The sequence below is a fragment of the Stegostoma tigrinum genome, chromosome 17 (genome assembly GCF_030684315.1).
Source record: "Stegostoma tigrinum isolate sSteTig4 chromosome 17, sSteTig4.hap1, whole genome shotgun sequence".
In the NCBI taxonomy this organism is placed as follows: domain Eukaryota; kingdom Metazoa; phylum Chordata; class Chondrichthyes; order Orectolobiformes; family Stegostomatidae; genus Stegostoma; species Stegostoma tigrinum.
Window position 1 is genome coordinate 36,248,982 of NC_081370.1, and position 26,847 is coordinate 36,275,828.

The 26,847-nt window shown below is 39.8% G+C and overlaps 1 protein-coding gene across 6 annotated transcripts in view; it reads right to left on the reverse strand.

Moving 5' to 3' along the window:
* The window catches only part of mrvi1 (murine retrovirus integration site 1 homolog), a 158,306-nt gene that overhangs the window by 81,473 nt on the left and 49,986 nt on the right, over window positions 1-26,847 (reverse strand). The gene's annotated exons all lie outside the window — the stretch shown is intronic.

The following is a 26,847-nucleotide window of genomic DNA, read 5'->3' on the forward strand; positions in this document are numbered from 1 at the left end:
CTCCAACTCCTTTATCATTCTGGTCTCTCTCTTCTGTAACAACAGTTGCAGTCCTTGAACTTGGGAGACTATTGTGCACACACACTACTTTAAGTCAATTTATGTCCATTAATAATGAGGCATTTGAATTACATCACCACTTTGGCTCAATACTAACCTGTTAATACTTCCCAACATTTGCTCTGCTATGCTCAGTGGGACAGCATTTCATTCAGAAGCTTTTTCATTTTCTCAACACACTATTTTCTTCCCATTTGTTGCGTTCTTCACGTTCTGACTTACAGAATCATTTCTCTGGCTGTTTACTTCCCAGTTTTGCCTTTCATAGTCTGTGGCTTTAGTCAGTCAGCTCGCTATGCTCACCACTTCCTTTCATGACTGTCCTCTGCCAGATGTGATCACAGTATATTTCCTGTTAAACATATGTTTTACTTTGGTCAGATTGTGACTGGAGCGCTGTGTACAATCCTGCTCTCCATATATACCTGCTCTCATCCAGGTGTGGTGTGTCATTGCCAGTTGTGGTTGATTTCCACCTCCCTTAATTAGACCACATAAACACCAGCCCAGGAAAAAGACAGAGACTTGCATTTGGTTAATACCTTTCACAGTCTCAGTGTCACTCACAGCTCCTTAGAACCAAAGAAGTATTTTTGTCAAGTAGTCACAGTTGAACTAAGGGAAACACAATATCCAAATTGCCAGATCATGTGTCTTTCAGGTGTAGCATAAGCATCATTGTGGGAATGTTTTAATCGTGACAATTGAACATGATGATGTAACTCAAACATCAAGTTACATTCTACTAAGATCCTAAGAAGGGTGGAATGGAAGAACTATGCCACAGAGTTGTAGTCAGTATTCTGAATATTTAATCTAAGTAGATTTTACAGCACCGACTGTGAAAATAATTACTAAAGTAAAAACAGAGATTCAGCAAAATCAGAATAAGCAGTCTACCTAAACAGAGCAGCCTTAAGAATGAAGGACAAATATCCAGTGCCCTGTGAGGGCATAGTAATACAACCAGGGAACAATGAAAGAAGCACAATCCATGGTGTCTGCAATATTAGCACAAATATGTTTAGGAAACAGGGTATTTTACTATTTTTTTCATAATATAGTGCCAATGTATCATTGACTTCCACCTGAGAAGGCAGGTAGGAAGTCAGTACCTCTGACATTGCAGAACTTCCTCAGTACTGCAGAGGGAGTGTCACACTAGATTTATGTGTTTAAGTTTCTGGAGTGTGACACACTCCATATTGTGAGTTCAACACAATCAATAGGCTCAAAGGAGAATATGTTAATACTGAGCCAGGGCTTCCTATTCTCCAACCTCTGAAGTCTCTGTACACATCCATTTTGTCTTCTTGCTAACTTTTATTGTTCCTGTATTGGCACCCTCACTTTCAGCTGCCTAAGCTCTGTAATCCTCTCCCCAAACCTCTCCTCCAATCCACTGCTTTCTCCTCCAGAGACCATCTTTAAAGTCTAGCTCTTCAACCAACCTTTTAGTCTTCTGTCTTAATATTGCATAATGAGGCTCAGTGACAAATTTTGCATGGTAACACTCCTTTGATGTGCATTGGGTTAGTTTACTATGTTATAAGTGCCAATAAAAATGCAATTTCAACACCATAACATGGCCAGTGAGGAAACTCCAACAGTTGAGATGTTAGCCATTGGAAGATATTTTCTAGTGGTTAAATATCAGGAAATGTCTGTGAAAAAGATAATAAATAATACTGTATGAAGTAAATTGATATTTTAAGGTTGCAAGATTTGGACAATGTCCAGGCTTGGGCTGATAATTGGCAAGTAATCTTTACACCATACAAGTAGCAGGCAATGGCCTTCTCCAATGAGAGTTCAATTGCATCCCATGACACCTAATGGTGTTACAGTCACTGAATCTCCCACCATCAACATCTTGTGTGATACCATTAACCAGAATCTTAACTGGGGTTACATGATCAGGTCAAAGTTTATTATTTCTGAGGTTGAATCATTTCTCCTCTAGCTCCCAAAAAGCACATCCACAAAGTCAGGAATGTGATGAAATACTTGCCACGTGCCTGGAAGTGTGCAGCATGAACTCAAGAAATTTGAGATCATCAATGACAAGAAGGCCACTTGTTTGATACTCCATTTAGCAGCTTAAACATTCACTCACTTCACCCAACAATACACAGCAGCAGTAGTGTATACTATAAATTTCATTGAAGCAATGCATGAAGATTTCTTCGATAGCAGTTTCCAAACTGGTGGCCTCTACCACCCATACAGGCAAGGACAGCAGATGCATATGAGCACCACTGACTGAAAGTTCTTCCTAATCTGGTATTAAGATATTGGTTGGGGATCATCCTGGTTGGAACTAAATTTGCTGTTCTTTGGCTGTTTCTGGGTCAAATGATGGAGTTCCCCCTCTAATAGTACAATGAGCACCCCTGCACTGCATGGACTGCAGTGGTTCAAAAAGGTAGCTCACTGCCACCTTTGCAAGAGTGATCAGGGATGGATATTAATAGCTGGTCTTGCAGTGACATCAACACCCCATGAATGCATGAAGAAAAAAATTAGCTTCATCACAGATCACAGGCCATTCATTAATTTCAATGCTCATTGGGAAGGCAATGGCCTAGTGGTATTATCACTAGACTGTTAATCCAGAGACCCAGATAACGTCCTGGGGACCTGGGTTTGAATTCCACCATGGCAGATGGTGGAACTTGAATTCAAAAAATATTTGGAATTAACAATCTAATGATGACCATGAATCTATTGTTGATTGTTGGGAAAAACCCATCTAGTTCACCAATGTCCTTCAGAGAAGAAAATCTGCCATCCTCACCTGGTCTGGCCTACATATGACTCCAGACCCACAGCAATGTGGTTGGCTCTTAAATGCCCTCTGGGCAATTAGGGATGGACAATAAATGCTGCCCAGCCAGTGATGCCCTCATCCCATGAATGAATAAAAGGAAATTTAATCCTTTAGACGTAAGGCAGAGGTCATTCGAGATTTGGATTTATGTTTATGGGTTGAGAGTCGAAAACTTAGTATCCTGATGTTTTGGAATTATATTTTAAATTGTGTGAAAACCAACTACATAGTTCTACAGCACTTTTGCCTCAGAAAGTCATAAGATTAAATCTCACTCCACAGGTTTAAACCCATAATCTGCAGCACTAATCTAATGAAATACTAAGGAAGATATTGTCTTTGAAATTAGATGTTACACAGAAGACTCATTTTTCCATTCAGTTAGATATACAACATCCCAGACATCATTTCAAAAGAAGAGCAGGACAGCTCTCCTCAGCAGCTGTGACAAATATTTATCACCCAATCAAACTGTAGATATCAGATTAACTGGTCATTTGTGACAGAAATGTTTGTAGAACCTGCTCTACCTAGTGGCAATTTCCACTGACATGAAGAATGTAAGAATGGTACACACCAGGTCATTGGGAAATCCAGCCCTGTTTCCCACATTACAATGTCATTTACATTTCAAAAACTGGCTGTCAAGTGCCTTAGAACTTCCTGAATCCAGGAGAGGTGCTAAATAAATGTAAGTGTTTATTTCTTAATTTTACAGTCACACAATAGAATATCAGTCCAAGCACTCTTTCATTTATGGTGACCAAGAACACATCCTCTCCAGGGTAAAACATTCCATCAATGTGATTAGTGTACTGATGATCACAAGTTGTGACAAACTGTTTAGCAGAAAAGCAAAAATGTTACTTTGACATTCAGTTTCATAAAGTGCACCAAAAATATATTTACAGAATTAAAGTTAATATTAAGACTGGATCTTCAAAAGGCATTACATTGGGTCTAGAAGATTAAAATTAGTGCTAAGTGGCACGGCAATGCTGTTCCATTCAGGTTCCTGGTTGATGATGGAGGATTCATGCAAAGGGAACAGGAAATTTGGAACTTCACACCCAAAACCCAGGGACACATGATAAATTTAAAATTGAGTTAGATGGATTCTTAGATAACAAGGCATAGAGCTGGATGAATACAGCAGGCCAAGCAGCATCAGAGGAGCAGGAAAGCTGACGTTTCAGGTCGAGACCCTTCTTCAGAAATCAGATGGATTCTTGTTTCTCAAGGGATTAAACATTAGAGAACAAAGATGGGGTGAAGATACTGACCAATCATGACCTTACTTAAACGGCTGAGGCATCTCAAGAGGCTGAATGGTCTCCTCTAGTTCCTATATTCTTGTTTAAGGCATTGATTTCTCTCATGATTTCATTCATATCAGCCAACCTTCCTCAGTGTGTGTCAGTAAACTGGGAATCCCAAAGTACAAATACTTTGTGAAAGTATACTTTGAAAGTAATACCAATCTCCCACCAAAGGGGTGTGTTTCTTTACAAAGCAGAGCGTTGATTAAATGCATTGCCAAGTATTTTCAGTATCTTGAGGTGAGGGCAGCACTGTCGGTTATTGTCTGTCCTTGGTCTGAGATTTGGAAAATAAGCAATTATATTACCCAGAGAAGCTGATCCCTACTTTTCAAATGACACTCAGATCTTTACTGCTACTCCCAACCTCCCTGCATCCCTCCCCTGCTCCTCTTTTCCTTGCACCCTGTCATCCCCATCTCCCTCATTCCCCTTGCTCCACTTCTCAACTGCACTTCATTTATCGAGATCCTCTCCCCAGTCTTTCTTTCCTCCCTCTTCCTGTACACCCTCTCTTTGGACCTCCACTCCATTCTGTCTTCTCCCGGCTCCTACTCACTGTTTCCCCCATTCTCCTGCTCTCCTTCTAACCCATCGCCCTATCTTTCTGCTCCCCCTCCAAGTGGCACCCCTTCATCTTCTCTACCTAGACCTCCTCCACCCACAGCCCATCTTCCTCTCTCCCTGCATCTCATCTCCCTCACTCCACGATTTCATATCACCCCAATCGACTGACCCAGGGTTAGGAGTCTGGTCCCTGGAAAAGGAAGTAAGTGAGAGAGGCAAAGTGAGGAGATGGGGGTTCAGGGAAAAGAATCTGCCACATATGTCTGTGGAAAATTAGGAAATGGAAGCTAGTGATTAGCTGTTTGAAAAGAAAGAGGGAGAAATTAGGACAGTGTGAAGTAAACTGGAGATCAGGGACATTAGAGCCAAGGTGAGGGGGAAAGACAGAGTTCAAAAATGAAGTGGAATTTGGATGGAGAGAAAAAGATTTGGGTTTAAGGAATTAAGATTCTGGAGGTTGATGCAAGCACTTTCACTTGTTGCTGAGGTAAAGAGAGAGAAAGTTTTACAAATGTCTGAAGTGGTAAATAGATAAGTCTTTTGACCTCATATGTACGTCAGTTCTGCATCACCTGATTAGAAATCTTGCCTTCGGCTGCTGCAATTGGCACAAGGAACTTCTTCACATTTTAAAATTAAGAACTTTAGTTTCACCAGGGATCAGATGCAGGAATGCTTGCTCGTAAATAGGTTTAAATTGTGCTCATTTTATGGCCATAAAATAAATAAAATATAAACTTTTACCCCAATGTGTCCAATTAGCTTTGATTTAATGTAGCACATGCCTAGTGCCTGAATACCTGACCAGGTGCTGAGGGTTAGTTTTCCTTGACTTCTCTAAAGGCAGCATTGAATAGTTTGAAATTTTGGACGAGAATAATTGGGAGCTGATGGTAGGCCATTAGGAAATCAAATAGATTTTTGCAACAAATCAGAAGTTCATGCCATTTTTATTGTTGCAAGCCTGTGGACCATCACGCATTGACTTTACTTTCACAATTCATAAAAGAACTGGGATAGGAGATAATTAGATTAGATTCCCTACAGTGTGGAAATGGGCCCTTCAGCCCAACAAGTCCACACCACCCCACAGAGGATCCTACCCAGATCCATCCCCCATAACCCACACACCCCTGAACATATGGGCAATTTAACATGGCTGATCCACCTAGCCTGCACATCTTTGGACTGTGGGAGGAAACCAGAGCACCTGGAGGAAACCCACACAGACACAGGGAGAAAATGCAAACTCTGCACAGATAATACCCAAGGCTGGAATCAAACCCGGGTCCTTGGTGCTGTGAGGCTGCAGTGCTAACCACTGAACCACCGTGCCACCCTGCTATTTCTGGGAAGTTCAGATTGGAAATGTGCTGCCTAAAAAAACATGATAGGTGGCGTCAGCTTCAAAAATAATTTGCAACCGAGTAGTTGGAAAGAGAAATAAATTAATGAGCTTTTGGGGCGGGGGCGAAAAGTTTGGGATTAATTGCATAGCTCTTTCAAAGGGCTAATCACAGGGTGTAGGCCTGAAACGTCAGCTTTTGTGCTCCTAAGATGCTGCTTGGCCTGCTTTGTTCATCCAGCTCCACACTTTGTTATCTCGGATTCTTCAGCATCTGCAGTTCCCATTATCTCTGATACAATCATTCTTATTAACTAGTCTACAAAAGACCCAGACATGAGCTAGGGAAAGCCTCCAGTGGGAAGCACAGGCGCAAACTTGTGTGGTTCCCAAGCTTGCAACACTCATTTAATGTTCCAGAATGTTATCACTTCCTATCTTTATTTCCACCATTTTCCTCAGGATCTTATCCATAATGTGACAAAGATTCATGAAATATTATTTAGAGATTTGCTTTTTATGCATTCATAGTACGTAGGTGTTACTGCCTGGGCCAGCATTTATTGGCCATCCCTAGTTGCCATTGAGAAGCTGGCAGCAAGCTGCCTTCTTGAACCCATGCAGTCAATTTCATACGGGTAAACTCACAATGCCATTAGGGAGAGAGTTCTAAAGTAGAGAAATATTACAGAGCTTTAAGTTTCATTTGTATTTCCATATTGTCTGTGTTGAGAAGGGGAGGTATAGGTTTGTTTCATTTTAGACTTGTTCTGAGAATAGTGTTGGGCTGAGCATTGCTGATGCATGCATTTTAAATCAGATTTGCAGTGTTGCAGTGAGGCTTGAGGCGAACAATTCAATACTTTCAGATGCAGGATGGAGAAGAAAAAAAATCTGCTGATGCCTAGTTTCACAGAAAGACAGAATCACCCAGAAAGTCACAGCTAACGTGCAGGTTCAGTCAGACCAATAAGGTGCCACTAGTTTTGCAGTCTCCAAAATGTCAGAGCTGGGGGGGAAAAAGGCCTCAGCAACTGATTAAAAACAACAGCTGGGGCAGCATGGTGGTTTAGTGGTTAGCTCTGATGCCTCACAGTGCCAGCAACCTGAGTTCAAGCTCTGCCCCCCTCTGCTGACTGCATGGAGTTTGCACATTCTCCCACGTTTGTGTGGGCTTCCTCCAGGTGCTGTGGTTTCCTTACACAGTCCAAAGATGTGCAGTTTAGGTGGTGCTTAAATTGCCCATAGTATCCAGGGACTAAGTGGATTAGCTGTGGGTAGGGGTAGGGGGTGGGTCTGGGTTGGATGCTCTTTGGTGGGTCAGTATGGAACCATGGGTTGAATAGCCTGTTTCCACATTGTAGAGATTCTATAATACTATGAACAGCCAAAAATAGAAAACTGCTGGAAGCTCACAGTATGGAAAACCCACGTGTTTGCTCTGAAAGTATTAGAAATCAGGAGGAAGTTCCATAAATGAATTACAGCCATACCAACAGAACAAGGAGCTATATAGCACAGACAAGGTGACCCTTCATTGAGGTTTGAATATATTTAATGCTAATTTTGGAGGGAGAAGAGTTCAATCTACTTCTCAGGTTTGTATTAAGGCAGTACCAAATAATCTTTATATAATGTAATATTGTTAATGCATTTTTTTCCCTTTTATGTACAATAAACTTTTACATTCTTTTGTTAGAAGTACATTTGAAGGCACTTGTGAATGTGTTCAGTGTCTGACCATTGCTGTAAACAAACTGCAAATATGAAACTTCTGGACTTTCAAGTCGGATTACGTACTGGGATCTGACTTGTCCAGTATTACTGGCAGTCGGAGATTATAATTGTAAACTGATTGGTCACTCTTGGAAATATTGGGTCAGAACTTGCTGAAAAAGCATGTCTCATTGCCTGCCTTGTTAGTTAGACATTGTTCCTCACATTTAGGCTCCATGCTTTTATTCATCCTAACTTGCCGGGATATTTAAGTTGATATCAGATAAAAGTGAAGACAATAGGACATTTGGGGCATCAATGAGCAATGGATATGACAGACTGGTTCCTTAACAACTCAAATGCTAGCATTGAGAAAACAACAAAGGAATGAAGAAGATGGAAACTTAATTAAGAGTGAAATGACATCCACAGGAGTGGAAAATATAGATTAGAATGAAAGAGAGAAAAACAAAAGGCAAAAAGGAGAAGTCACAAAAAGATATAAAAATAAATTTAAGTTTTAAATTTAAAAATAGCATTTTATAGTTTCATGTGCTCCTTTATGAGCTGGGTGGTCAGTGTTATTACAGGAACTAACTCAAAATTAAAAGTGTTGTTAAGCTCAAGCCCTAAGTGGGTCATTCATGTACAACTGAAGTAACCTCACGATACACACAGTGGTTGAGAACAAACTGCCATTACAGGACGCTAACTGAGAAACAATGCAAACTGTTCAGCAACTTGTTGTGATTCACAACTCAGCATATCACTTGCACACACGGCAAGTTGCTATATTAATAACAGTGTGCATCATTATTTCAACAGTAAATGCAATGTTGGGCCACTCTTTACTCAGTTGAAGTGATTATCTGCTGTTTTAATCCCCAATATCCCTCAAAGAATTATGGCTTTAAATGCTGAAAGTTCTGTTCCCTCTCTCCCATAGCAACCCCTACCACCCACTCTTCTCTGATTCTCTTCCCAGTTCAAATTTCCAAATCCCTTGTGGAGATCTCCTGACTGACTTAACCTCGTCTGCTCTCCTACCTCTCTCTCCCAACTCTGCTGAGCTTCTTGTCATCCCCTCTAATGTATACTGCTCACCAGCTCAGATTGAGAAAATGGTAAAATGACACCAGTCCATTTATCAACAACACCTCAGGAGATCTGTCTGCAAGAGCATGAGAAACAAATCATGACTCACCCGCGGTCCTGTGAAACTTTAAACAACCATTTCCAACAATATCCAACTGGTAACGTCATTTTTATTGAGTTTACTTAAAACTAAATTCATTATCCAATGAATTGGCTTTGACAGCATATTGGTACATTACAACTGCATGATTCACAATGAAATCTTAATTTATTTATATTTCTCTCAAAACAAAGGTTAACTCTGAAAATAGAACTATTAAACATTAAGATATGTTTCTCATTAAAACTGGGAAATCAAGGCAGCTCCTTCTCTACCAATTGTCTACTCTCGTATCTTTAGGCTCCCAATTGTTTCAAATGTTCCCAAATGACCTGATAGGTTTTATGAATAAAAGCCTGTTTTAAATACTGACATCTTTTGAAAAACTGTTCATCTGACTGTAAACCAAACACAAGAAACTTAAAAAAACCCACAAGAACTGTTGATGCTGTAAATCAGGATCAAAAACAGAAGTTGCTGGAAAAGCTCAGCAGGTCTGACAGCATCTGTGAAGAAAAATCAGGTCTGGTGACTCATCCTCAAAGTGAAGGGCCACCATACAAGAATCTAAAACATGCCTTCTACAAGTCTTCTGACTATACAACTTCAGGCTGATTACAGACAGACATGCCCTGACATTTGAAGACTCTCACCCAGGAGATAATATAATTTAACTTAATGATGATGATTGATGAATTAGGCATTGACCAAAACAAAAGCTAAGAACAATCGGTGGATGAGTGGCTGTTTCCAGAACATCAATGCCTCATACAGAATATGATTTAGATTTTTGCAACGGTAACCTGGTAACTGTGCTCACTTTAAAAGTGAACTACACCAAAAGGCAAGCTTCTCAAACAAAGGAATGTTCCATCTTAAGCCAGGTGGAGAAACATATCTTCAGAGAGAAAGATACATAGCTCTGCAAAACACACAATGATATACTAGACTAATATTGGAATGAGTGGATTGCCTTATGAGGAAATGCCAGACAGGTTAGACAGGTATCATCTGGAATTTAGAAAGTCAGCAGTAACCTAATTGAAACATATAAGATCCTGAAGGGACTTGACTGGGTGGATGTTGAAAGGGTGTTTGCTTTTGTAGGATAATCTAGGACTATGAGTTACAGTTTAAAAATAAGGGTCACCCATTTAAAACTGAGATGAAGAAACATTTTTTCTCTCAGTGTTGACGGTATTTGGAATTCCCTTCCTTAAAAGACAGCGGATGCAGAGCCCTGAAATATTTTCCAGGAAGAGGTTGATTGATTCTTGATTACAAAGGCAATGAATTATAATTGTGGATACACAGGAATGGAGAGTTCAGATTAAAAATCAGACCAGCCATGATCTTATTGAATAGCAGAGCAGGCTTGAAGGGCTGAGTGGTTTACTTTTGTTCGTTGTTCAAATGCTTTATTCTGGAAGCGTCCTGGCAGATAGGAGAGTGGCAAATGTAACTGTTTAAAAAAGGAAGGAGAAAGGAAACCAGAGATTATGGAACAGTTAGTCTAATGTCAACAGCAGGGAAAGGGCCAGAGTCAATAAAGAATGTTATAACTGAATACTTATAAAATAGGTTTATGAAAGGAAAATTTGACAAACCTACTGGAATTTTTGAGGATGTAGCTAGTAGAATAGCTGAGGGTGTACTAGTTGATGTGGTATATTTGGATTTTCACAAAGAATTTGACAAAGTCCTACATAAGAAATTAATATCCAAAACCAGAGCAAATGGGATGAGTATTAATATACATCAATCAACTGAGAATTGGCGAGGAGACAGGAGACAGAAAATATGAATAAATGGCAGCATCTGTGAAGAGAAAATCAGAGTTAATGTTAATATTAGCTCTGATTTTCTCTTCACAGATGCTGCCAGACCTGCTGAGCTTTTCCAGCAATTTTATTTTTGTTCCTGATTTACTGCATCCGCAGTTCTTCCAGTTTTCACAGAGAGTCAAAACCACAGTTCTTTTGTTTTTTTATTTAGTATGAATAAATGGACTGTGTTCGAAGTGGAAGGCAATAAAGAGTGGGGCACCACAAGCACCAGTGCATAAGCTGCAGCTATTCACAATATATAACAATAACTGGATGCAGGAGTCGGATGTAATATTTCCAAGCTTGCTGATAATATAAAACCAGGTTGGATTGTGGGTAGTGAGGAAGATCCTAAGGGTCTTCAGGGCGACTTAAACAAGACGTGTGAGTTGGCAAATGTGTGGCAGATGCAGTTTAAGCAGATAAGTAAGGTTGCTCACAAAAGAGGAGCTGCGGTCTGGGGTAGGTCATCCATGGAATGATAGATTGATTGGGAGGATTGAGGGGCGGAATGGCCTATTTCTGCTTCATTTTCTCGTGTTAATTCAGCAAATGTAATCAACAGAAAGAAGAATGCTGGAGTATTATTTAAATGATGATATAATGGGAAATGTTGATACATAAAGGGATCTTGTACATTGGTCACTGTCATTGGAATATACGAGAATCCATTTTGAAGAAATGAAATAGCGGGATAATTCGAAAAGTTTGATACAATTAAACTAAGCCTACTGTTTTGTGAAAGGGAAGTTACGTTTGACAAATTTGCTGAAGTTCTTTGAGGATATAACAAGCAGAATTGATAAGGGGGAACTGGCAGATGCCGCATATTTGGATTTCCAGAGGGCATTCATTCAGGTGTCACGTAAAAGTTGTTGCACAAGATAGCAACCCATGGTACTGGAAGTCGTGTATTCACCTGTTGAGGACTGGTTGGCACAGAGAAGACAGACGAGTCAGAATTAATGAGTTTTTTTTAACATTGGAAAGATGTAAAGAGTGACACAAAGATTAGTCTCACGGTGTCAATTATTTACCATTAATATTAATAACTTGGAGGAGGCGCAAATGTAAAGTATCCAAATTTACTGTTGATTCAAAAATAGGATGGAGGGCATATTATGATGAAAGCACAATGAATCTGCAAGGGGATATAAATAGGTGAGTATGGGTAATAGCTTCATGGAATAAATTGAATGTAGAAAAGCGTGAGATCTTGCATTTTGGTTGGAAGAAACAAAGGCAGAGCATTACTTAAGTGAGAAGATACTCCAAAAAATTCCAGTATTGATGGATCTAGGTGTTCTTGTGCATAAAACATAAAAAGTCAGCATGCAGCTACAGCAAGAAATTAAGAAAACTAAAGGAATGGTGGCAGGTGGCTCAGTGGTTAGTACTGCTGCCTCACAGTGCCAGGGGCCTGGGTTCGATTCCACTCTTGGGCGACTATCTGTGTGTGTGGAGTTTGCACATTCTCCCTGTGTCTGCGTGGGTTTCCTCTGGGTGCTCTGGTTTCCTCCCACAGTCCAAAGATATGCAGGCCAGGTGGATTGGCCATGCTAAATTGCCTATTGTGGTCAGAGATGTGTAGATCAGGTGGGTAATAGGGTGATGGGTCTGGGCGGGATGCTCTGAGAGTCAGTGCAGACTTGCTGGGCCGAAGAACCTGTTTCCACACTGTAGGGATTCTAAGTTCTAAGAATGTTGGTCTTTATTGTCAGAGTTTTAAAATAGAGAAGTTTTGTTATAACTGTGGTGATGCTGAGACCACATCAGGAGTGCTATTTACTGTTTCAGTCCTTGTATTTATGAAAAGTTATGCTGGTATTGGAAGCAGTTCAAAACAGGTTCAAAAGATAGATTTCTGGGATGATGGGGTTGATTTATCAAGAACGGTTAAGCATGTTTAGCCTTTATTCTTTAGAGTTTAAGAGAATGAAAACTTGAAAACCACAAGATTTTGAGGGGGTTGAGAGGGTAGATGTTGAGAAGTTGTTAACACTCATTTGAAGGGTCTGTTCCTCTGCTGTTTGACTCTATGACTAATAGGGCAATCTCAAACCAAGGTTCTAGTTGTTTAAAGAAAAATCTCATGATAGTGGGACATAGTTACAGATTGAGGGGACATTCATTTAACATTTAAATGTGCAAGATTCTTTTTCTTTTATAGCAAGGTGATCATCTGGAAGTCTCCACTTCAGAGAGTTGTGGAGGCTAAATCACTGAAATTGTTTAAAGAGCAGGTAGATTTTTGAAATATCAAGGATTTGAGAGTCATGTGGACCTGGCACAAAAGAGGAGCTGAGGCCTGTGGTAGGTCAGCCATAATCTTATAGATTGATACGGAGGGCTGAGGGGCTGAATGGCCTATTTCTGCTCCATTTTCTTGTGTTAATTCAGCAAATGTAACGTGCACATAACTTCATCTCACACTATCTATCTGTTGGTTTCTGCTGCATGTGTTTATCCAACTTTTCCTTAATGTATATCTGTTATTCATATCAACCACTGTAGTAGGGTGTTCCACATGCTCACCATTCTAAAGAAGTTTGCTCTGAATTCCCTGATGAATTTATAGTGATTTTACTTTATTCATAATATTTGTAAAAGAAATTCCATATCATTTCATCTTGTACCTTACAGAATTTTCAATAATATTCAATTTGTTCCATTGCACGTTCTGCTCAATATGGTTACAACAGGCATATTACTTACAAGATGTCAGGTACACAGCTCTAGAGTGAAAACAAGTCAACTTGGAAATTGTAGGAAGTGCAAAAGATGCAAATTTTTCCTCTATTCTCCCTGTTACACTCTGATCTGCCTCAAAACACTTTCAATACTCTTGTTTTGCAATATATGTCATTTACAAGGTACACAGCACAAGGGGTTCTACAGTTTCCAGACCCTTGACAGACTAGGGCTGGAAAGCATTGGACAATAACTTTCTTCCATTGTGCCCCTACAGTGGTTGCGACAATCTTCTATACGTCCATCAGTATGCAGTCCTGTGCCCTTGGAATGTGCCTGTTTGCAACACTCAGTTGAGGATAATTCATTGCACGAGAAGACTTACCAAGAATTCCCTTTTGGATTTACAGTGATTGTCTTATATTTATTGTCCCTGATTCTAGTCACTTCAGCAAGTGGAAACATCTTCTCTACCTTGTCAAACTACTTTCAACGTAATGAGGATTTCTATCAGACTACCCCTCAGCCTTCTCTTTAGTGGAAGGGATTAAAAAAAACCCAGCCTGTTACCTCCTGTTGGTTAAAATCTCTCTCTATCTTGTAAATTATTCTACATCTTTCCCACTGACTCGATATTTGGTCTCTTAAAGCACAGTTCTAAGGAAAGGTCACTGGACCCAAAACATTACCTCTGATTTTTTCATCACAGATGCTGCCAGAGCTTTTCTAGCAACTTCTGTTTTTGTTACATCATAAAGGCAATTTGGGATAAGCAACAAATACCGGCCTTGCCAATGAAGCTTGCATTCCATCAAAGAATAAGAAAAAATATTTTTACAATTTTTGGAAATGTGCACAATCCTCCAAATGTGCCCTAATCAACGTTCTAATAGTTTAATAGAAACATGGGTATAATCTAAGCATGTCTGGCAGTCACTTTGTGCACAAGAAGATAATCTCTCAGATTTCCCGGGGCCGATTCGCTAAGTGATCACTTCAAAAGTAATGCATCACTCCTGAAGAATTTTTAAAACACAGGTTATTTGCTACAAATGCACAGACTGACAAAACAGAGCCAGAGAGATGCTTGGCCGCATTATGCTGAACCTTAGCAGCCATGAACTACCCAGTTCCCCACAATAAAACACACTGGAGTTGATTCCAGTGTAGCTGAATTCCAGCACACATCTTCAAAGAAGAAGACAAGAGGACAAAATGAAATCCTATTCCAAATAAAGCTAAGAATTAGCAGACGTAGGATTAATTTAAAATTTCATTTGAAAGACAGCCCTCAAGCAATGTTCCTTTTCTCAAGACAAATACATTATACAGTGGCTCACCAAGTCCATCAATATCTGGATTAAATAGTCAGGTTTAAATTGACAATTTACTGACTCGGGCGTGAGATTGTTACCAATCGAGCCAAGCTGATATTATCAATACTTGGCTTGGCTGTGCTACGCAGGACTTTTAATGTTGTTCTTACTCCCCCATCATGTTCAGCTGCTGTTTAAATATCCTATGTTGCTTCTATTTTCCTCTGTTCATTTATTTTCCTTGAAATAAAATGTTCACCTTTTAATTCTAAATTGCAATGATGGTAGCATCGTAACCCATGCGTTTCCCTACAAGTCTAAAGGATTACCCTGACTTGAAAAGATGTTTACGCTGCAAAAAAAGCCTCCTCCCACACTATTTCATCTTGTCCATTCAGCAAATGCTAATTCCTTCCTCCTTTGCGTATTTATCTAGCTTCCCCTTAAATGTAAATCTATTTCCTTAACCACTCCTCATGGTAGAGACTTACACATTCTCACCAATTTCTTGGTAGTGATCACATTCCATCCCCATCAGAATTTACTGCAGTGGCTCACTTTGAAGATCCATCATTTCTACAGGAGGCAACTCGGGCTAGGTATTGCATCCTGATTTTGCTCGTAACAATCACACCCAAAAAGTGAATTGCAAAGTATGAAATACTTCATTCATTTCTTATCCATTTCCTTTAGGTAGCATCCTCATTTATTTGAGAATCTCTAAATCATAGTTTATGCTGTGATTGTGGGGCAGGAAGAGGGGGACAAACCCAGGTCTACCTCCACCTGAAGAGAGACAGAATCTTTATGCTGCTGAGTGTTTTTCTGAATTACACGTTAACCACCTATCCAACTGAGCTAACTGGTGCCCCGTACCAAATTAGTGTTTATAAAATTAATTTTGCCTCTTATGCTTAGTAGGGTGTCAAGCGAGGTTCAATTGATGGTACTTTTGCCTCTGAGTCAGAAAGTTTGGGTTCCAAACCACAGATTTGAGCACAAAATATGGTTGATGTTCCCTCTGTAGTATTGAAGGAGTGCTGCACTGTCAGAGTTCCCATCTCTCAGGTACATTGTTAAACCAAGGTTCTATTTGCCTAAAGAAAAATCTCATGATAGTTTTCTAAAGAAGAACAGAGCAATAACTCATTTCTTCTGTAGATTCAGCAGTTCTGGAGCTAAATCCAATTATATTTGCATCAAATTGGCAGAATGCCAAACCCCTGCCTCCTCTTTCAGTTTACAAGGTGGCAACAAATTACATTTATTTATTTGTCACCATTTATCAGTGTGCCCACACTTTTAATTATTGGCATTGAATATTGGAATAGATGCATGTTTTTTAAACTATATAAAACGATACCTTCGTTAAAGTCAGTGTTTACATAACATTTACAGAAACAGGCCATATGGTTGATATGTGTCAATCTGACACTCCACACAAATCTCTTCACAATTTCTTCTTACTTCAACTAACCTGATCAGTACAACTCGCCTTCCTCCTACGCTTATTTATTTATATAGCTTCCCATTAAGACTAACTGTTTTTTTCAGATTATCCACTCTTTACGGCGGTGAGTTTCACATTCTCTCCACCTTCTGCGTGTAGAAGTTTCTCTCGAATTCCCAACTGGATTTATTCGTAACTATTTTGAAGCTGGTTCTAGTCTTCACAAGTGGAAAGATGTTCACTACCTGTACCTCATCAAATGCTATCATAACCTTCAAGGTTTCTATTAGGTCACTCTCACAGCCTTCTCTTTTCTGGAGACCAAGCCCAATCAAGCTTTTTGATAAGTATAACTTCTCAGTTCTGGTATTTTCTTTGTGAATCCTTTTTGTAATTTCTCCAGTAACTCTATATTGTCTCTTATAATATTCCTTGAGAAATTAACCACACTAACTGGTCATGTTAACTGGTAATCCAGACATGGACCAATATTCCAGATAATGTGATTTCAATTTCTCCAACTCAAGATTGGGATTTTGAGTGGCATTGTTTTACGATACGAAGAAGTCCCCGATTGCCATTTTAGCTCTGTACTGATTAGTATGTAATTCAGAAAAACATCCAACAACATAAGGTTTACCTCCATTCTGTCACCTGTGCTGTTTGGGCTCTGTTTAGAAACATTGTCAGGAGGAACAAAAAGACCCGGCCAGAGGTAAACATTGCATCACTTTTGTGGACCTCAAAGAAACAGGAACCTGTGAGACCCAGTGTAAGTGTAGGGGTGACGACTAAATTGTACTTGAATATGAGCATCAGAGTTTGGGATGACATCAAGCATAAGGAGGCTGGTGAGTGAGAGACTGGCCAGGAATGTGTTAGAATAATCAAAACCAGAGCTAACAAAGGTATGCTTGAAGATTTCAGCAGTATATGAGAATGAGGCAAAAGCAGTTATGTGCTATTACACAGGTGAAAATATACTCAGTAATGTATGTATAATTGACCAGAAATATGGGTTAGGGTCAAATATAAGAAGAACACTGCTTCGAGGCTTGCCCAATTACCACTCATATTAAAGCACAACGGATAAATCTTCCTTTCCCTGCTTTGATGACTCTCAGCTTTCTGTGGCATTTTTGAAACTAAACTTGTGATTACAGGCTGAGGAAATTTATATTGCAGCATCCACTGTATTTTGTGAAATCCTTGGTTGAGTTGTGAGTGTGGCGTGTTTACATTTGTTGCTTGACATTTCCCAGAATCTCTTCATTCAATATCTCATTGAGTACTGTTGGCAAAGAGATTGATTCTAGTGGGAGGATGTGAAAGGGTGAGGACAGAAGGGATGGGGGATAAGGAAATGGGAGCTGTCCAATTTTTGTATCCCCTAAGGTGAAAGGCTCCACGCTTGGTGGCCACTCAGCCTAAAAGCAAGGTCAAGAAGTGACGTATTTGATTCCAGCTCTGACAAGCAGTCCTGGGAATCAAACCCACGGACCACTGATTTGGAAACAAGCCTGAAACTATTGCATGAAATGAGCATTATCCAGGGAGCTAACAATTCAATCTTCAAATGTGACCTCTTCTGAGAGAAATATAAACACATGCAAAAAGTCCAAGGAGATGGATACTGTCCCACATTTATTTTTAATCGTGTCTTCTTCAAATTTAAATTCATTTCTTAGACTAGCAATTTGAAACATAGCATTTGTTTATGCATAAATTATTGGATTGAGTTGGAATTGTGGATACTAGTTTGCTAATTTAGCAAACTAAATCCAGCGATGCCTCCCATTTTAAATTTTTATCCTGCTTCCCCCATCCCTCATTGGCAGGTACACAGGTATATGCTGTACAGAGAGGTAGCTTGTGCCAAGAGACCAACAAGCACACAAACACTTTCAGAAATGCTGCCACAAGAAACCTGCAACATCAGCATGTTAAGTGTGAAACTCTACCTGATGACCTTTGCAAATAACAAGAGGAGATTGTGGGCAAGAGATTGCCACTGTGACAACATATGGTTTCTGAAGCTCCATGCAGACACCAACCTGCAAACAAGGTGTCAACAGAGATGACAAGGTGTGGAGCTGGATGAACACAGCAGGCCAAGCAGCATCTTAGGAGCAGGAAAGCTAGGTCTAGGCCTGAAATGTCAGCTTTCCTGCTCGGCCTTCTGTGTTCATCCAGCTCCACACCTTGTTATCTCGGATTCTCCAGCATCTGCAGTTCATATTATCTCTGTCAACAGAGATGGTTGCTCACCACAAGCAAGGGGCAACTTCATGCATGGATCTTGTAACAGATTTTGCCTTGTAAGAATCGAGTTGTTCAGCCATCAAATGAATACCGCAGAAGACCTCATGTGAGCTTACTAAAGCTTTGTGGTTGCACTCTCATCATCCATCTCAGATAAAAGGATACTAAGTCTCTCCCCATCTTCTACCCCAGCAACTCTGCACTCCTCCAATTCTAGCCTCCAGAACTATATGCCAGCTGGCCGATTTCTGTATTAAGAAATATGCTAGAATCTATTCTTAAGAGCATGTAACATGGCATTTGGAAAATCATAACATGACGAGGTTGAATTAAAATGGTTTTATGAATGATAAATTGTTTGACAAATCAGTTGGGAGTTTTTTGAGGAATAAAATAGCCTTTATTTTGGTTCCTTTATTCATTAATGGGATGAGGATGTCGCTGGCTAGGCAGCTTTTATTGTCCATCTACAATTGCCCAGAAGGCAGTTCAGAGTCAACCACATTGCTGTGGGTCTGGAGTCACATGTAGGCCAGACCAGGTAAGGATGGCAGCTTCCTTCCCTAAAGGACATTAGTGAACCAGATGTTTTTTCCCAACAATCGACAATGGATTCACGATCATCATTAGACTCTTTATTCCAGATATTTTACAGAATTCAAATACCACCGTCCGCCGTTCTTCAATGTTATGATCCCAGCTGATTTCATTTCTAGACATGTTAAATCCTAGTCTGAAACCTTGCTTGATAGATCATATTTTGATTTGTTTGATTTTAACAAACTGGTCTCGTGCTGAAACATTTTAAGTACACAGTAAAAGTATAATCCTATTAATCTCCATACACTCTTTTACTAATTCAAAAGAAAATTAGCATCTTTTGTAAAAGTACTCAAAGGAAACCCTATTATGCATTTCAAAAACACTCATGCAGTACTCAAACCAGAGACCCTGACCCAAACATCTTGATATGTTTAAGTCACTTGTGACTTTAACTGATAGAGTGGAACAGCAGGCAGATTCTTCCTGGAGTTACCATACTTGATCTTAAAGATTTAGGGTTTATCCTAACACTTCTGGTCTAGAACTATCAACAATACTGGACTCAAACGTAATTTAGTTTCACTCTATCCTTCTTTTCTCAGAGCACTGGTCTAAACAAGCATCCTTTATAGAAGGACTTCACAAAACTGCTCAAAACTCACATTAGAACGAAAACAAAGGGAATGGTTAACAACCATAAAACAGAAAGAACATTCGTCATTTTAGGAAGACAGGGTGCAACTAGTTGGGAGGTACAAAGATCGCTTAATGGGACTGTGCTACTTAATTGATATATATCAATTATTAAGTGAGAGGCCTGAGAATAATATATCTAACTTTACTGATGACACAGGGTTATATGGGAATATAAGCTGTGAAAAAGAAGCTGCACAGGAGTATAAACCAGTTAAGTGTTGGGCATGAAGATGGCATAAGAAGTAAATGCAAGATAATGTGAATTTAGGAATATGCCATCAGAAAAATGGAAAAAAATTGTTTTTTAAAAGTGAGACATTAGTAAATCTTGGTTTCAAAGTGGCTTAGGGATCTTTGTGCATGATTGAAGCAAGTTAACACGCAGATAAAGCAAGCTAGGGACTTGGCTTGTACAGGGACAGAAGACTTAATGAAATTATGTAAGGCACTGGTGAGACCACTCCTGGAGTACTGTGTACAGTTTTGTTTTCCTTACTAAGGAAGCATGCATTTGATCTCGAGGCAGTGCAATGAATGTTCACAAGATTGGTTTCTATGACAAAAGGTGTGCCCTATGAGGAAAGTTTGAGAAGAAAGGATCTGCACCCTTAGGAGTTTAGAATAATCATCACATTGAAATGTAGAAAATTCTTAGAGAACTGTACAATGTAATTGTCAGTAAGATGATCATCATTGCTGGGAGACTCGGGGACAGGGTACAGTGTCAGGTTTCGGGTCAGCCATTTAGGACTGAAGTGAGAAAAAAGCACCTTTATTCAGTGGGTTGTGAATCTTTGGAACTTTCCACCCTAGAGATTTATGGTTGCTCAGGCACTGAATATACGTAGGAACAGGAGTTGACCAGTCAGTCACTCAAGCCAGCTCCACCATTCAATGCGATCATGGCTCACCTATGGTCTAACTCCAGGTACCTTTGGCCCATATTCCTTAGTACCCTAGCTTAATAGAACTGCATCTATCTCAGATTTAAAATTAACAACAGATCCTGCATTCACTGCTGCTTGTGGTAGAGAGTTCCAAACATCTATCACCCTTCATGTGTAGAAGTGCTTCCTAACATCTCTCCTTCATGGTTTGGCCCTAATTATCAGACTGTGCCCCTTAGGCCTAGAATCCCCAACCCATGAAAATAGGTTATCTTTATTGACCCTGTCTTTTGCTGTTAATTCCTTGAAGACTTCAATCAGATTGTCCTTTAACCTTCTAAATATAGAGAAAACAGGCCTAATTTACATAATAAAGTATGAAGCTGGATGAACACAGCAGGCCAAGCTTCACACCAGCTTCCAGCTTCACACTTTATTATCTTGGATTCTCCAGCATCTGCAGTTCCCATTATCATTAATTTACATAATCTCACTTTATAACTTAACCCTGAAGTCCAGGCATCATTCTTGTAAATCTACATTGTACTCCCTCCAAGGTCAATGCATCCTTCCGAAGGTGTGACAAGATCTGCTCACAGTAATCCAAATGAGATCTAACCAAGGTTTTGTATAACTGCAGGATAATTTCTGCATCCTTCTACTCCAGCCCTCTAAATATAAAAGTAAAAGTTGTAGCTATGAGTATTAAATAATGGAACAGATAGGAAGCACTATATGTCCTAATTGTTATGTGAAGTCCGTGGCTATAAAATTCCCTACCAAAATTTCTACCTTCCTAACCCCATCCCTGATTCAGCCTTTCAAGTGATCCTTACAAAATATTTATATGACCTTGCTTATTTTTCACCTGCTCCAATACAAGAAAAAATGTCTAATTAACATGCCAGTGCAGCACCTTGGAACAATTTACTACATTAGAGTTACTACATAAATGCAGGTTGCTGTCTTTCTGCCAAAGAGAGTGGTTGAGGCCAAAACACTGAATGTTTTTAAGGAGTTAGATATAGTTCTTAGGCTAAAGAGATCAAAAGGTATGGGGAGAAAGCAGGAACAGGATATTGGATTGGATGATCAGCCATGATCATAATGCATGATACAGCATTCTCGAAGAGCTGAATGGCCACTCCTGCACCTATTTTACATTTCTATGTTCTATAAACATTTAAATTAGGTTAACTGTGTCTACACTTGTAGCAGTTATATAAAGTTCTAGTTAGATCCAATCTGGAGTATTCAGTACACTGCTGTCATCAAACATCAGGAAAAAGGGAGTACGGGAATACTCAGCAGGTCAGGTAATGCCTGTGGAGGGACAGAAAGAGTTAAAGTTTCAGATTTTAGCTTGCAATGTTCCCTCTCCACAGATGCTGCCTGATATCCAGTATTTCCTTTCTTTCCTCTGATTTCCAACATCCACAGTAATACATTTTTCAGTCAGGAAGGACATACTGTGTTCGGAAGTGATGCGATGCAGATTCATCTGAATAATACCAGGGTTAAAAGAATTACAATGATAACAGATTGCATTTAGTAGGTTTGCATTTACTGGACTACAAAAGATAAATGGGTGATTGAGCTGTTTCAAAAGATTAAATAATTTTAATCGTGAATATAGAGATAAACAATTTTGCCCAGTGGGGTAGCCCATAACAGGGCATAACCTTAACATTAGAACTAGGCTCTTCAAGGATGATATCAGCCAGGGCTCCTTCATACAAACGGGAGTGGAAACGTCTCTTCATTAAAACCCTGCTGAGGTTGGAGGTCAATTAAAAATTTCAAAACTAAAAGTGATTTTTTTTTGGCCACGGCTATTAAGGATCATAGAACTAAGGTGATTAGGCAAAGTTAAAGTATAGATCAACTGATAACACTAAATGGTGGAGCAGGCTTTAAGGGCTAAATGCTCTTGTCCTGTTCCTACGTTTGCATTCAATCGAAAGATTGGGCATATAAGAAGTCAAAGTTGAAAGAATGGAACACAGTGGACAGAAGCAAGAAGTTTCCAGCACTTGAGGGATCAAGAATGAAGAGCCACTGATTAAATGTTTTAGAAGGTACAAAAGAGACAATATAATAAAAAGAACTTCCATTCTGTGGCATAACCTGCAGACATTCTAATGTACTTTAGAACTGATGGTTCATTTTAGAAGTGTTGTCAATGCAGGAAATTGGCTCAATTTAATACCTCATCCCATTATCACTGAAACAATTTTAACCTCACTGCGAAGCCTCTTCCAGGGATGCCTAACCTGAAGAAGTTACCCTCCTCCCTCTGGACCAACCTCAGGGAATCTCTCTCCCATTGCACTTTTTTTCTCTCCATCTTCGGTCCCCCTCCCTCTCTCTCCCTATTTATTCCAGAACCCTCACCCCATCCCCCTCTCTGATGAAGGGTCTAGGCCCTAAACGTCAGCTTTTGTGCTCCTGAGATGCTGCTGGGCCTGCTGTGTTCATCCATCCTCACATTTTATTATCTTGGATTGTCCAGCATCTGCAGTCCCCATTATCACTGTAACAATAAGCAACTCCAACAGTTCAACGTTTTATTACCACTGCACTGTTATGTCACGCTTAATTTTTGTACTCATGTCCTGAACTATGTCTTAAACATCTGATTCATGGGATGAGAGTGGTACAAACTGAAACATCATTAACGTAAAATGATGTGGCCTCCATTTTCAGGGTTTGTGTTTGAGAAAGTAGTGTCAATATTCAGCATTACACGGAAAAGGTGGGTGAAAAAGAAAGAATTGGAGGTCTATGGAAGCCTGACATGTAAATATGGCTAAAAGTATTTGATCATGTTGGCTGTATAGGCCAAAATGAGCTGGATTGGCTGAATGGCCGAATTTAGTATCGCAATTAATACTTCCTCTTCTCTGGGTACCATGCTTGATTATTCAAGGATCCCTAAACCACCGATAATGCAACAATTTTTCTACTGCACTGGCTTCGAGGAAGGCCCCAAGTCAGCATATTCTATAAGTACATGTTCTCCAATACAGTCTTGTGCAGAAACTTCTTTGCCCAAAGATTGGAGGGCATATGGAACTTATTATATTAAAGAGTAGTTGAGGCAAATAACACAAATATATTTAAGAAGAAGCAAAGTAAGCACAGAGGGAGACAGTTATAGAAGGACATTCTGAATAGAAGGAGATGACATCTGGAGGGAAGAGGCTTATGTGGAGCATCACTGCTGCACAGTGGAAGGAAAATACATTTGAGCAAAACTCTGGAAATCAAAAGTATAACACTGAATTGACCCCTTATCTGCAACTGAGACACTGAATCAGGACATGATGAAAGCACACACTGTCAACTTTGCCAAGCCCTCCTCACCACCATTTGGGGCCTTGCACCAAAATTGGGAGAACTGTCCCATAGCCACAGACTGACTTTGCATATCCACCAAATAATACCTAGCTCTTCCAGGCAATGTTCAGGCACCTCCATCACAGTACCTGGATATGCCCAGTCCCTCTAGTTCACTAGAGGCAACACCAATTTGATAAACAATTGAGAATTAATGACGCTGAGTGTTCTCAGCATTCATTTCCAATCCTATGATGTCTTAAGGCATTAGGTCAAACATTGCCAAGAAAACCTGCCTAATTATTGCCTACTGTCTGCCCTCAGCTAATATAGCAGTACTCCTCTGTGGAGAAACAGCAATTATACAAGATGTATCCTCAGTCAGATAACTTCAAAATCCATTATTAGGGGTGATTTGGGATCATCACTATTTATTGAGCCAGCTGAATCCTGGAGGACAGAGCCAACAACAGGTGCTTTGAGAACGAAAAGCAGCATAAATATATTTAACCACAATTTGTTACTCATGGACCAGCATATTTCCATTCCGATCAAGTCAAGAAATCAACCCAGTTCAATGGCGAACGCAGTTGAACTTGCCAGGAGCAGCACCAGGCATACCAAAAAATGAGGTCCCAACCTGGTGAAACCACAACATAGGAACACATGCATGTTAATTAAGCAGCAGAAAGAGGATATCATAAGCAGAGTGAAGTAATTCCATAACCAACAGGTCAGATCAATGCTCTGTTACAACTAGTCATGGACAATCAAATAATTAACAAGTGTAGGCTTCACAAACACTTCCATCCTCAATAATGGCAAAGCACGCAAGGCTGGAAGTCTTCAGCTTAACATGGCAACTGGATGATCCATCTCGGCCTCCACCTGAGGTCTCCAGCATCAGAGATGACAGTCTTCAGTGAATTTAGTTGAATTTATGTGATTTGAAGAAATTGCTGGAGGTACTAGATGAAGAAAGATATAGGCCCTGACAACATTTCATATTCTGGATTTGTGTTCCGGAACCAAAAACACTCCTATCTAAACTGTTCCGGTGCAGCTACAACAGTGGCATTCATCCAACAACGTAGAAAGTTGTCCAGTTACGCCTGTCCAGAAAAAGCAGGATTAATCAATCTGGGCAATTATTGCCTCATCAGTCTATTCTCAATCATCAGCAAAATGATGGATGGTATTGTAACACAAAATGAAGAAAGAGACAATTTCACAGCATTATCTGCGCACTAGTGCACAATTTGGGTTCTGGCTCCAAATTTCAGCTCAGAACCTGGTCCAAACATGGACAAAAGAATTGAATTCAAATGTGCAGTGAGAGTTACTGTACTTGTCATTAAGGTAGATTTAAATGATTGCAACAATAAAGAGTCCTAGTAAAAGTAAAATCCACGGGAATCACAGGAAACTCTCCAAAGATTAGAATCATGCTGAGCATAAAGGAAGATTATTGTGTTGATGAAGATCAATCAATCAACCATCGCACCCTCAGAATAAACTGCATGAGTTCCTCAGGACAGTACCCTATGGGTCACCTTCAACTGCTTCATCAATAAACTTCCATCCATCATAAAGTTAGAATTGGGGGTGTTTGCTGATGACAGTGTTTGTGACACTTGCTTTGTGATGTGTCTACCTGCAACTATTGGTGCACAAGGGAAAGCCCTGTCTATCACTGTTGTTACAACATCTGAAACGCATTATTTCTAACTGAATGCAACTACATTTGTTTTGAATGGATAATGCAGGGATTCCAATTGTTTACTTTTTGAAACTTTCAGAAGGGAATAGGACATATTTTTCAGTGAAAAAGAAATGTAGGAGGGAAGTGGGGTCTTTTGAAGAACTAGCAAAAATAGGCTCATCTGAAAGGCTGTAAGATTCTATGACTCTTATCTTCTGCAACCCTGCTCACAAGAATGCCAGAAGATATAGGAAAACACTTGATATGAAAAGATAGGAGTCAAACTTATGAGCACATTAACAAACTTCAAACATCTAAATAGTCACTGAGTGGCCAGTGGAATCCTCGCATTGCACTCCACCACCCATCAATAAGTCCTAGCACCAACTGTTGCTTTAACTAGTTTTTGCACTGGCCAGTCACACACCTGGCATCTTCCAGCTCATATAAGACTCACTGAGCCGTTAGGACTTGGGAGCAAAACATTCCCACAGGATATTGATACTAGCAGGATCCCCCATGTTAACATTGCAGTTTTTTGCTTTAAAGTCTTGGTCACAGAGATGAGGCCTTACACTGAACTAGGTATCATTAAAAAGACTGAAAACCTGAAGCAGTAACGCAGAATCAAACTGACGTAAGCACCTAATTGCCAAATGATTTGTCCCTAATGGCATTTCTGTACAGTTCACAATCTAGTTACACTGCAGACAGCAGTACCTGGAAGACTCTCTACAAAGAACAACAACTATTTTATTTCTGCTTTCTCACCCTTCACACAGCAACAAACCACACAAAGATTCTTGGAGGACTGCAAGTACATATTTCACAAAGCACAGAGTTCTAAACCACATGAAGAAGTGTAATTATTTTTCTTAAACAGCTTAACCACCACATGCAACTAATTAATCCCATGTCCAAATTTTTTTTAAAAGCTGAGGGCTGCTTTCAGTATTTCTTTAATATCTTTCTAAAACTCACGGTAAAGGTATTATACCTTGTCAGCAGCAACAGACACACGAAGCTCGAATCTGCTCACAGCCGGTGAATAAAATCTTTCAGAACCCGGTTATTTGGATCACCCTACATACATAAACTGAGTG